Here is a 12,301-nt window from a genome sequence, read left to right on the forward strand (position 1 = left end):
TATGATAAAGCCCACCAATCCATAATTAGTCCTTTGATTTTAATATAGTCAATAATGTAACAGGAGACCAATTAAATCAAGCAGGAGTAAGTGACCAGAAATCATTTATATATACTTTTGATTATAACTACATAAATTATACGTATACACCACACTGACTCAGATTCAACAAAAGTATATCACATGTGAAAAATGAAAAGCTTCAAGGATTATAGGTCCTGAGAAATTCAGTTACCAACCACATAACAGGTAATACTTTCCAGAGTTTACTTAGATGATAATGGCCTCTTTGGCTGAGGTTTTCTCTGCCAACTTCAATGAAAATGGCAATTAAGAGGGCCTTCTTTCAAAAATAATTTTCTATCAATCTTATGTGAGAAACAAAATGTCATGAACTTAGTCCCATGACCCACCACCTAAGTATTAAAAAGACGAAATCCCTCAGCCCAGCTGGCAGGGCTCTCTGTGCTATGTCTCTGGCCTATCTTCCTCGGATTGGCCTACCACTCCACAGCCCAGCCCCTTGTGCCACAAGTGCCTTTTGCCTTACTGCTGCTACACCTATGTTCATATATATGTTGACACTCCTGGTATCAAACCCCTATCCCAACAAATGCACCCTTCAACTGTGCCGTTTAAGTCTCATCTATTCCTTAAGGGCTTCTTTCAAAAAGGCAAACAATACTAATGGGAAGAACATAGGCATTGAAGTTAAATGAACCAAGGTTCAAATCTCATTTATTCAAAGAATGAAAGTGTCATGCCAAAAGAGACAGGAACCAACTTGAAGCATTTTTGAGCATCAAAAATAATATCATGCATGGATTGAAATACATCAAATATATACAAATATGTAACTTAATAATGATACAAAAAACAAACCAATCCGTTATTGGTCACCACTGGAGACTGCTAAGACCAACTAATTATTTTGAAAATTGGTAAAGAATGGGGAAGTAAATCAAACATTTAATCTGCTTGTACAAACTATTCCAGGATAACCAAATAAGTGATGAGGGCAAGTTTTCTTTTTTTCTTAATTTTTAGAACTTTAGATAGTAAATGCAAAAAGAATGATAAAATTAGGAAATTGCCATTTTACAACCTCTAATGGAATAATCTAGGCAACAGTCATTAATGGATGCTAAAATAACTTACAAAATATGGTGAAAGGATGATGAGGAACTTTACAACTAACATATGAGGTTGACACCACCTAAACCCTCTGAATAATCCAAACACTATGTGTCTCCTCCTATAATACAACAGGGAATACTAACCACCATCTATACGGTATACTTGGCTTAAAAAAAAACAAACTGAACTTGAACCTAATCAAGTGTCTAGATCTAATCTATCTACCAGTTTATAGGGAATAGAGGAGCGAGTTTTACACTTCAAGGAAGCAATCAGTTGATGATCCCAAAATGTGGGATCATCGATAAAACAATAACAAGAAAAGAAAGAAAGAAGGTGGTGGAAGGACTGTTAAAGAATAAAAGAACACATGGGAGACACAGCCAAAGCCAATGCTGATTTGAACAAATCAACTATAAAAAACCATCTTTGAGGGGCTGGCCCCGTGGCTGAGTGGTTAAGTTCGCGCGCTCTGCTGCAGGCTGCCCAGTGTTTCGTTGGTTCGAATCCTGGGCACGGACATGGCACTGCTCATCAAGCCACGCTGAGGCAGCGTCCCACATACCACAACTAGAAGGACCCACAACAAAGAATATACAACCATGTACTGGAGGGGCTTTGGGGAGAAAAAGGAAAAAATAAAATCTTTAAAAAAAAAAAAAAACCATCTTTGAAGCAATTAGGGAAACTTAAATATGTATTGAATATTAGATAATTTTAAGGATGTATTGTTAACTTTGTGGCCTACAATAATGGAATGTTTGTTATGTTTCTAAAAATCAGTCCTTATCAGTTAGAGATGAATAATGAAAGTATATGTAGAGGTAAAATAACATTATTTTTGGTATTTGCTTTAAATTATCCCTTTTTTTTTTTCTTGAGGAAGCTTAGCCTTGAGCTAACATCTGCTGCCAATCCTCCTCTTTTTCCTTAGGAAGACTGGCCCTGAGCTAACATCCATGCCCATTTTCCTTTACTTTATATGTGGGACACCTGCCAAAAGCATGGCTTCCCAAGCAGTGCCATGTCCACACCAGGGATCTGAACTGGCAAACCCCGGGGCACCAAAGCAGAACATGTGAACTTAACCACTGCTCCACCAGGCCAGCCCCTAAATTATTTCACTTTTGAAAAAGAGAATGAACAGCTGATTTCAAAGATGTAAAGGTAATTTGATGAGAAAAAGGACAGTCTTTTCAACAAACGGTGTTGGAATAACTAGACATCCATATGTTAAGCAAATGAACCTCAATCCATCTCACACCAAAAATAAAAGTTAACTCAAACTGGATCATACGTCTAAATGTAAACCCAAAAACTCTAGAAGAAAACAGAGAAGAAAATCTTGTAATCTTGGGGCCGGCTCAACGGCACAGCAGTTAAGTGCGCACGTTCCACTTCGGCAGCCCGGGGTTCGCCGGTTCAGATCCCGGGTGCGGACATGGCTCCGCTTGGCAACAGCCACGCTGTGGTAGGCGTCCCACATATAAAGTAGAGGAAGATGGGCACGGATGTTAGCTCAGGGCCAGTCTTCCTCAGCAAAAAGAGGAGGATTGGCAGCAGTTAGCTCAGGGCTAATCTTCCTCGGAAAAAAAAAAAATCTTGTGATCTTGTATTAGGCAGAGTTCTTAAATATAACATCATAAGCACAATTCATAAAATAGAAAATTGATAAGTTGAATATCGTCAAAACTGAAAACTGCTGCCCTTAGGAAGACACTTTATAATATGAAAAGACAAGCAAATTAGTAATGGAGTCTCCATAATTTATCCAGACCTAATTATAGTATGTACTTAAAATAGTAAAGAACATAACTTAGCATACATTTCTACTTGCCAATCAATGGTTTCTTGTATTTGACTACATTGTCTTTGGCTAGTTCTTGAGAGGTAAAAGAAGCTCTAAGTCAAGAAATCTTTAGCCCCTTAACTGATCAGAGAAATTAAGGCCAGTATAACTAGCTCTTAGTGTGCAAGACCCTTAGAAAACAAACTTACTGATGAGGTGGTTTAACTAAAACCACTGGGTAACTTGTAGCTCTTCAGAGCGTCACGCACAACACTTTAAGGTAGATATCAAGAGGAGGGCATACTCACAAAATGTGCTGTACTGTAATGAAAAAAGCATGTCCTTTGTCAGACCTAAAACTGCGGCACAGTTGCTAAACAAATGAGTAACGAAACCAACTGCTAAAGGATAAATCTTTTGTAGAGATATTTTGAAGAAAATAAAATTACTGACACACAATTGAAAATAAAATATATTCTGGTTACTATTTCCCTTGGTTACCCTTATTTTGTAAGGAGCACCACACACAAGAGTCCAGCCTGAGAAGTAACTCAGAGTTTCAGATTGGGAGGTGCCTGAGGAGTTACAGACCCTTCCCATTTTAAAGATAAGAAAACTAAGGCCCAGAGAGATTGAATAAATTATCTAGGATGACACATAGGCAGACCCAGGACCAAAAGTCAGATTTTTTCCCAAGCCAATTAGCATATTTTTTAACTCATTTTTACCTTTATTTTTTTTCTTTCTTTTCTCTTTAAAGGAAATATTCTTCACAGGGCTACCTAGCCCAAAAGATCCTCAGTCTTTTATCACTCTTTTGTTTGAGCATCTAAGCAAATGATCAAAGGCTGAGGACAAGCACAAAATGACTATAACAACTTTCCAAGGAAGCTATCAAAGGGCAAAGGAACTTCGGCAGTGACAATTAGCTCAAACTAAACCTTTAGACTATAATTACAAACCCATATCCTGTCACTTGTTCACTGGCAGAAAGAGAGGAAAGGGTTTAAACATTCTCAGTGGGGCAGGCCCAGTAGCACAGTGGTTAAGTTCTTGTGCTCTGCTTCAGTAGCCCAGGGTTCGCAGGTTCAGATCCTGGGTGCAGACCTATGCACAGCTCATGAACCCATGCTGTGGCAGCGTCCCACATACAAAATAGAGGAAGATGGGCACAGATGTAAGCACAGGGACAATCTTCCTCAGCAAAAAGAGGAAGACTGACAACAGATGTTAGCTCACAGCCAATCTTCCTCAGCAAAAAAACTAAAAAATAAAATGTTCTCAGCTTTTCTAGTAATGTGCCAGCAGAGTCACTGGATTTTTCTCTCTTTACATCAAATGATGAGCAGAAACCAACATAAACTTGTTAGACAGATAAACAAGTTCAACTAAAAACTACTTTGGAAATAACGGAAGAAATTTTAAGAGAAATTGACAGGGAATTTTTTAAAAATAAAATGCAATAGTATTTACCTAGTATATCTCTCTTTCCTATTATACAATATATAGCTAGAAGAAAAGTGAATGGTCATAAAAGAACAGAACATTAGCACTGGAAGGGCCCATGCACTATGACGAGCACTGCATTTACTATCTCAACCTTTAGGATTCAATCAAACAACTTAAGCGGTGGGATCTTGATTCATCTGGGCTTTAGTCTTCCTGCCTCCATTGTTCAAAGACAACAAATCAGCCTTAACTACTGATTTGTTTACAGTGAAGTATGCATTATACTGAGCACTGAAAAACTGAACAATCTATCACTTCATTTTTTAAAGATGGTTATTTTATCTGAATCACTGCAATTATATATAGGAGATATCTCTAAAGTAATTCTACAAATTACTAAGGAACATTGCTAAACATTATATATCTCTATCATTTATACTGAAATAACATTTAAATTTATCCTTTCGAATAGAACACGGCACTCTAAATTGCTTTTAGAAAATATTTGCAAATATGTACTAAGCCTTGAAAAATTTTATACCTACTAACTCAGTAATTTCAATTATATAACTTACGCATTTAAAAACTTGAAAATGGGGCCCAGCCCCGTGACCCTGGTTGAGTGGTTGAATTCAGCATGTTCTGCTTTGGGAGCCCGTGTTCAGTTCCCAGGTGCAGACCTATACCACTTGGCAGTGCCCATGCTGTGGCCGCATCCCACATACAAAACAGAGGGAGATCAGCACAGATGTTAGCTCAGGGAAAATCTTCCTCAAGCATAAAGAGGAAGATTGGCAACAGATGTTAGCTCAAGGCGGCTCTTCCTCAGAAAAAGAAAACTTCAATACAAAAAAACTTTTATGTACAAAGCAAAATATACAAATATGACAAACTTGCAACTAACCTAATTGTCCAAACATGAAGAAATATTTAGATAAACAATGATATATCCACTTGATGGCATATTAAGCAGCCATGTAAACTGAAGCTTGTCAAGCGTGTACAATACTATGGAAATGTCTATAAATGACATGAAAAAAGCAAAATAGAAAACAGTCCAAAAGTATAATTAGAATTCTATTTACTGTAAAAAGGAAAAAAACCATTGAGTACAACCTAATGTACAAAAATTAAAGACTGGAAAGAAATACACTAATGTAGTTCAAAAATACTTATAAATAAATATTTCCTTTTTTCAATGTTTCATTAATGAGGGCATACAGCTTATATACTTCTTTAAAAGTTCTATTACTGAGGACACTTTCAATAGTCCAAAGGACAGACTCAGGTTAGAGCTAGTCTATCTATTCTTAATATGTATGTGTTCGTTAGTATTTCTAAACTGCAGATTTGGATTCTTAGTACTTAACCTAACTATAAACAGAATACATTCATAAATATTTAGTATGCCTCTGCGAAACAAGTTTATTATAAGCCAGATTTATTTCAATGTCCATGAATGCCAAGCAGTTTTTTAAAACCACAACACATACACTTAATATGCCAAAATAGGGGCCAGCCCCATGGCCGAGTGGTTAAGTTCTCACACTCCACTTCGGCAGCCAGGGTTTCGCCGGTTCGGATCCTGGGCGTGGACATGGCACCGCTCATCAGGCCATGCTGAGGCGGCGTCCCACATGCCACAACTAGAGGGACCCACAACTAAAAATACACAACTATGTACCAGGGGTGCTGTGGAGAGAAAAAGGAAAAAATAAAATCTTAAAAAAAAAAAAGTGTTTTAAATATACATATATATACCAAAATGACTTCCGTGGCTAATCTAGACACAGACAAAACTAACTCCTGTCTTGCTTAAGGCATTCCTCTCTTTTAAAACTTTTCCCAACAAGCAGTCTACAATGCACAAACAGCTGGTACCCATCACAGCAAATATCCTGAAGAAGAAAGTATATATCTAAAATTAAAATAGTACCAAATTTAAATAAAATATATATTGTTACTAAAGTTTCCCCTCCAAAAGACAGATTATTGTCTTTGGGTCTTAAAAGACAAGTTCCCAAACAAAATTTCAAATCCAATTAAATGAATCACCTCAGATAAAATTATTCACTATATAAATGTTACTTTTCCTAATTTTGAATGGTTTAAAATCTCTAATTTTATAAAATAGTTCTCAAGTATTTAATTTTTCATTCTATCATTCACTGTAATCTAGTATAAGGCTCACCAACATTGGACGAGACATACAGAGATTTTATTATTGAAACACTAAGAGGTCCTTTACATAACATAGTCTCACCTATGCGTTTTGTTGTACAGCGTAGACTGTATAAACGTAGATAACTTACTTAACCTCTCTGACCTTCAGCTTCCTAATTTACGAACAAGATTGGTAATATCTACCTTGCAGAGTTAGGTAAGGATTAAATAAAATAGCACATACAGAAAAGTACCTTGCAAAGCACTTGACATATAAAAAGTACTCAATAATTGATGAGTAACATTAATTTACAATAAGACCTGTTTCTTTCCAATGAAAGGAGCAGCCATGCCTCCTATTCACAGCAAACAATCATGAGCCCTGATTGCTTGGTGTGAAAGGAATTAGAGCAGTGTTCCTCAAAAGGTGGTCTCTAGTGACCTACCAGGTGGTTTGCTCACATACTTTTCCAAAAATTAATTATAGTTTCTACAGAAATCCTACAAAAGAGTCCTGCATTAGCAAAGCTATGTTGTTTAATTTCTCTTAATTTCTAGTCTTAGCAAATGTATTTTTAACTTCATTTTTGTTAGAAAGTTCACTTTTGTTAAATATTTATTGTTACTATTGTGTTGCATCATTCATCTTAGGATCAATGGCTCAAAAACAATTCAAAGAAGTTACCAAAATTAGAGGGGCAAAATTCAAAGTTACATCCCTTGTGGCAAAACAAATACAATTTACACAACTACTAAAAAGGTTCTAAAACCAATGATAAGGTTAATGACAATGCTCAGAGAGAAAGCAAAATGAGCTACTGGAATATTCCTTTATCAAATTACAATACCGGACACTGCATCATATCAATAACATACAATATGACAGAGCAATTCCTACTATGTGTGTATATTAGTAGAAATTTTGTTTTATGAAGGCCAAAACACCTGGAGCATCTATCATGGTTCCTGAGGGAGAAGTGCTCAATGACCTTCTGTTCTGTTTATGAATGAAAAGCCGTGTAACCAGAGCAAGGACTTTTCATTTAGTTTATGTTGTGAGCCAGGAGATACAATCAAAAGCAGCAGCTACATGTACTACTTACGGAATTTAAGTTGCCAACACAACATCCCTGTGTCAGTCTTTACTTGCAGTCAGTGCAGTCACAGTGATCTACGTAGATATGAGCATCTGACTCTGCTCTACTACAGTCCCACCTGAGTATTTACATATTGAAAAGCATATTATCTTTTCATCACAACTCACCTTCCTTTAAATTACAGTTAAAGCATTATATTTCTCTTATTATGTGTGCAGGTAGATTATATTATCTATAAATTTCATTTTAAGGAGGGAGCCAGCCCCGTGGCCGAGTGGTTAAGTTCCCACGCTCTGCTTCGCTGGACCAGAGTTTCGCCAGTTCTGATCCTGGGTGCGGACATGGCACGGCTCATTAAGTTATGCTGAGGCGGCATCCCACATGCCACAACTAGAAGGACCCACAACTAAAAATACACAATTATGTAGCGGGAGGCTTTGGAAGAAAAAGGAAAAAAAATAAAATCTTTAAAAGAAAAGAAAAGAATTTCATTTTAATATAGTAAAACAAGTATTACAAAACATACCACAAAAAAGGGGTTTGGATCGAATAAGGTTTAGAATCACTGGTATAAACTTCTTTAAGCTTCTTCATACATATTGGCAAACTTCCTAGAAAGGTACTTTCTAGAAAGGTTTTACCAATTTGTATTCCCACTGCATTAATGGATGTACAAAGTGTCCATTAGCAGGATTATAATAGAGCTTTTTTGTTATTTCTGGTGAGGAAAATTGGCCCTGATCTAATATCTGTTGAAAATCCTCCTCTTTTTGCTTGAGGAACTCTGTCCCTGAACTAACATCTGTGCCAATCTTCCTGTTTTTTGTATGTGGGATGCTGCCACAGTATGGCTTGATAAGCAGTGTGTAGGTCTGCACCAGGGATCCAAACCTGCAAACGCTGGGCCGTCGAAGTAGAGCATGCAAACTTAACCACTATGCCACCAGGCTGGCCCCCTAGAGTTTTTTAATCTTAATTATCTAAAAGTAAAAACATTCTCATGAGTTAATTTGCATTTCTCTGATTACTTATAAAATCAAACTTTTAATATTTACTGGAATCTATATTTCTGTATGTGTTTGGTCACACGAGTATAATTTATAGGTTAGAGATCATTCCACTTAAACATTAATAGCCTTTTTGCATTTCATAATGAATGATACCATGTAAAAATGTTAGAATTCTGAGTTGTGTTTTCCTGACCCGTTTCTTGCTTATCTTAGGCTTTGTAACTTTTAATATACTATGGTATACAAATAAACTGAATACTTTGTTATCTTAGAGAATATCTGCTTTGAGAATAATTTTCATTGTGATAAAATGGAGCACTTAAATTTCTAAGACACCTTGCAATAAAATCTTGTTTTCCAAGGAAAAAAAATTCCAATTCCAAATACTTATCTGAAATAATTTTAAATTAAACTACAGCTTATCAGACAATGGAATGCCCTACATGGCCTTCACAGAATGCTAACGTATCTGTCATTTGTATTATATTAGAAATTATATTTTTTCTATTTTAATTGTATTGCTGCCATTATTTTTTCTATTAAAAAATTCCATTCTCATGTTACTACAATAAGAAAAATAAAATAAAGGAACTATTAAAAAAAAATTCCATTCTCAGCATACTCTGTGCACTGACAGAATGTATTCGGTATTCAAATAAAAGGCATTGTGTTTATTTTTTTATCTTGGTTTTTTCTTTTTGAGGAAGATTAACTCTGACCTAACATCTGCTAATCCTGCTCTTTTTTTGCTGAGGAAGCCTGGCCCTGAGCTAACATCCGTGCCCATCTTCCTCTACTTTATATGTGGGACGCCTACCACAGCATGGCATGCGAAGCAGTGCCATGTCTGCACCCGGGATCCGAATCGGCGAACCCCAGGCCACCGAGAAGCGGAATGTGTGAACTTCACTGCGGCGCTACCAGGCCGGCCCCAAAAGGCATTATGTTTAAAAAATTAATTAATTTAACTTAATTAACTATTGTTATTCATTGCCGATTCTGGAGCATCAGCGTTTTCATTTCTAATTGGTAACATGTCTTTCTCTATTGAGGATTTCTATGTGGTAATGATTTAGGACTCTCCAAAATCAGTGATAGTCAAGGCTAATTCTAGAGGCCTGAGGTCTCTCTGAGGTCTGAGGAATGCAACCCAGTTTTTCTACACTGAGGTTTCTAGACGATTTTCACTCCAGATTAAATTTTGAAGGTGATCCAGAGCAGGAGAATCTCAGCAGGAATCTATGCCTTAGGACAGGTTTGGAAATGCAATGAATCTCAAAATGCAGAGGGAACATCACACCACAGGGTGCTCTGCAATTCATACTTTTACCCTACTTTTTTCTTGCTTTCTACTGATAATCACTAAACAAACATTAAGATTTGAAACAAGCCATATAAATTAGCATTATTTACTTAAAAGGTATCAGAGAATTTCAGGTAACACCCACACTCCCAACAGCTTTTTAAAAATCACTACAGTCAGATAAACAGAAATTTAGGGGCCCACCCGGGGGCGCAATGGTTAAGTTTGCACAGTCTGCTTCGGTGGCCCGGAGTTCGCCAGTTTGAATCCCAAGTGCCGACCTACACACTGCTTGTTAAGCCAGGCTGTAGTAGGTGTCCCACGTATAAAGTAGAGGAAGATGGGCATGGATGTTAGCTCAGGACCAATCTTCCTCAGCAAAAAGAGGAGGATTGGCAGCAGATGTTAGCTCAGGGCTAATCTTCCTCAAAAAAAAAAAAAAAGAAAAAGAAAAACAGAAATTTAGATATATAATCCATAACAACAGTACTCCAATGGGGAAGGGGAACATTATTGGTATTATTTCTTCAGACCAAATGGGCTGATGAAGAAATTTTAATTCAGCAGATTCCCAGGTCTAAAGAATGTTAATAATCTTCCTAAAAAGATTATAAAAAATAAAAGTCATCACCTCATTATTCCAAACTACACTACTATCCTCTTTAAGATATTCCATTTAAGTTTAAATAGTCTTAATTTAAATAGTTTTTTATTAAGTAATGCTAATTTTTCAGTGTTCTAGTTTTCAGTCTGCCATCTTCTCTTCTAATCTAAATGTTCAATCATGCTTATCAACAAGAGATAAAGTTATTCTAACTGGATATATATTTCCAAGAAAGATATTTTTCATCCCTACTACATTCGCCCACCACCCTGTGCCTTCTCTTCCTGAAGCCCAAATGAATAGTATTTGGGCACAGGAACTAACTGTTAAGCCTATTTCAATCGCTGGTTGACCATAACCATATTTTACAGTAAAAGTGCTTATTTTCCTAAATAGACAAAATTAATAGGACAGAGACTTACTACTGATAACTAGTACAAAATATGGTGATCTCCGCCTTTGAAGATACAGTTGAGGGAATTCTCCTACGTGATGGCCAAGTATTTCCTATTTTTAAACATTTTTATTGTTTAAAATAATACATAAAAAAGTACCCAATGAATTATTGAAAAGAAAATACCTATTGTAAAGCAAACCACTGCCCAGGTCAAGAAACACAACACTGCCAGCATCTCCGAGTCTCCTTGGGTGTTCCTACCAGACAGTACTCCCCTCCCTCTCCTCAACTTCTCTCCACAGCTCTGACTTCTGGGGTAAGCCCTTTTTGCTTTTTTAATCATTTTAGTTAATAGTAGAGGAGTCAAGCAAATACTTCTGGCTTATTGGATACACTTTTGTACCTATCATGCACGTATATATTTTAAACAAAAGTTTTATTGTCTAGACGACAGCTTCTCTTTCTCACTTCAGTGGCACGAGATCCAACAGACTAACTGCAGTGTTCTTTTGAATGTCAACAAACCTTCATCCCAGAAATGGTAACCAATCAATTCTGGTACTTGTTTTATAACAAGTGACATCATGACAATCAGGAATGACTATATAGCAAAGGGTACCCACAAGTAAGTGCTGTGAGGCTGAGTCATGAGCCAAACTGTACAAGTGTATGGTGATGCTGGTGAGTAATCAACCAACAGCTCTCACATCTAGGAACTGAACAAGTGCCAGAATGCCTTCTGGATGGCAAGCAGTAACATGAGAAGAATTTTAAATAGCTTACAGCTATAGAAAAAGCACTATTCCAGGCTCTGAACCTTTTAGTTATTTCTGTCTGCCATCATTTTAAGATAAGTTATACATAAAAATTAAAGAAGCATCCTATAAAGCTGGCATTTCTCCCAAGCCATTTCAGGATTACTCCTTCACACACTGGTTTAAGTTAGGTCTATGAAGTATTTGTTTGTCTGTTTTAAAGCTTCTCCCTGGAGACCAATTTTCCTCCTAAGCTATCCAGCCATGAATGACAAAATGCTTCTGTGTGTAGCTTTCATTTCCCCTTCACTAGTGACATAAACTGGGAATTAAAAAAAAGAAATAAACACCTAGGAAAAGAGATCTGTCCTGGTGCCTAACTCTTCTTTCGCTGCCTTTTCTCTCTAAAAAACACTATAAGTCAGGAGAGGCAGGCTGATAGTGTCATCTCAGTGCTAGACCTTGATCAAGAGAGGAAGACAGAAAAAAATGATTGGACTTCAGGTTAATAAGTAAGTACTCATTCTGTTTAAGACACCATATCACACACTTGATTTGAGGAAAAGGGGATTTCAAAAATAGAGCAGTTTGCAACCC

General features: G+C 36.7%; 1 protein-coding gene across 1 annotated transcript in view; it reads right to left on the bottom strand.

The window, feature by feature from the left end:
- The window catches only part of PIK3CB (phosphatidylinositol-4,5-bisphosphate 3-kinase catalytic subunit beta), a 168,879-nt gene that overhangs the window by 101,493 nt on the left and 55,085 nt on the right, over positions 1–12,301 (bottom strand). The gene's annotated exons all lie outside the window — the stretch shown is intronic.

The sequence above is a fragment of the Equus quagga genome, chromosome 1, assembly GCF_021613505.1.
Source record: "Equus quagga isolate Etosha38 chromosome 1, UCLA_HA_Equagga_1.0, whole genome shotgun sequence".
Classification (NCBI taxonomy): domain Eukaryota; kingdom Metazoa; phylum Chordata; class Mammalia; order Perissodactyla; family Equidae; genus Equus; species Equus quagga.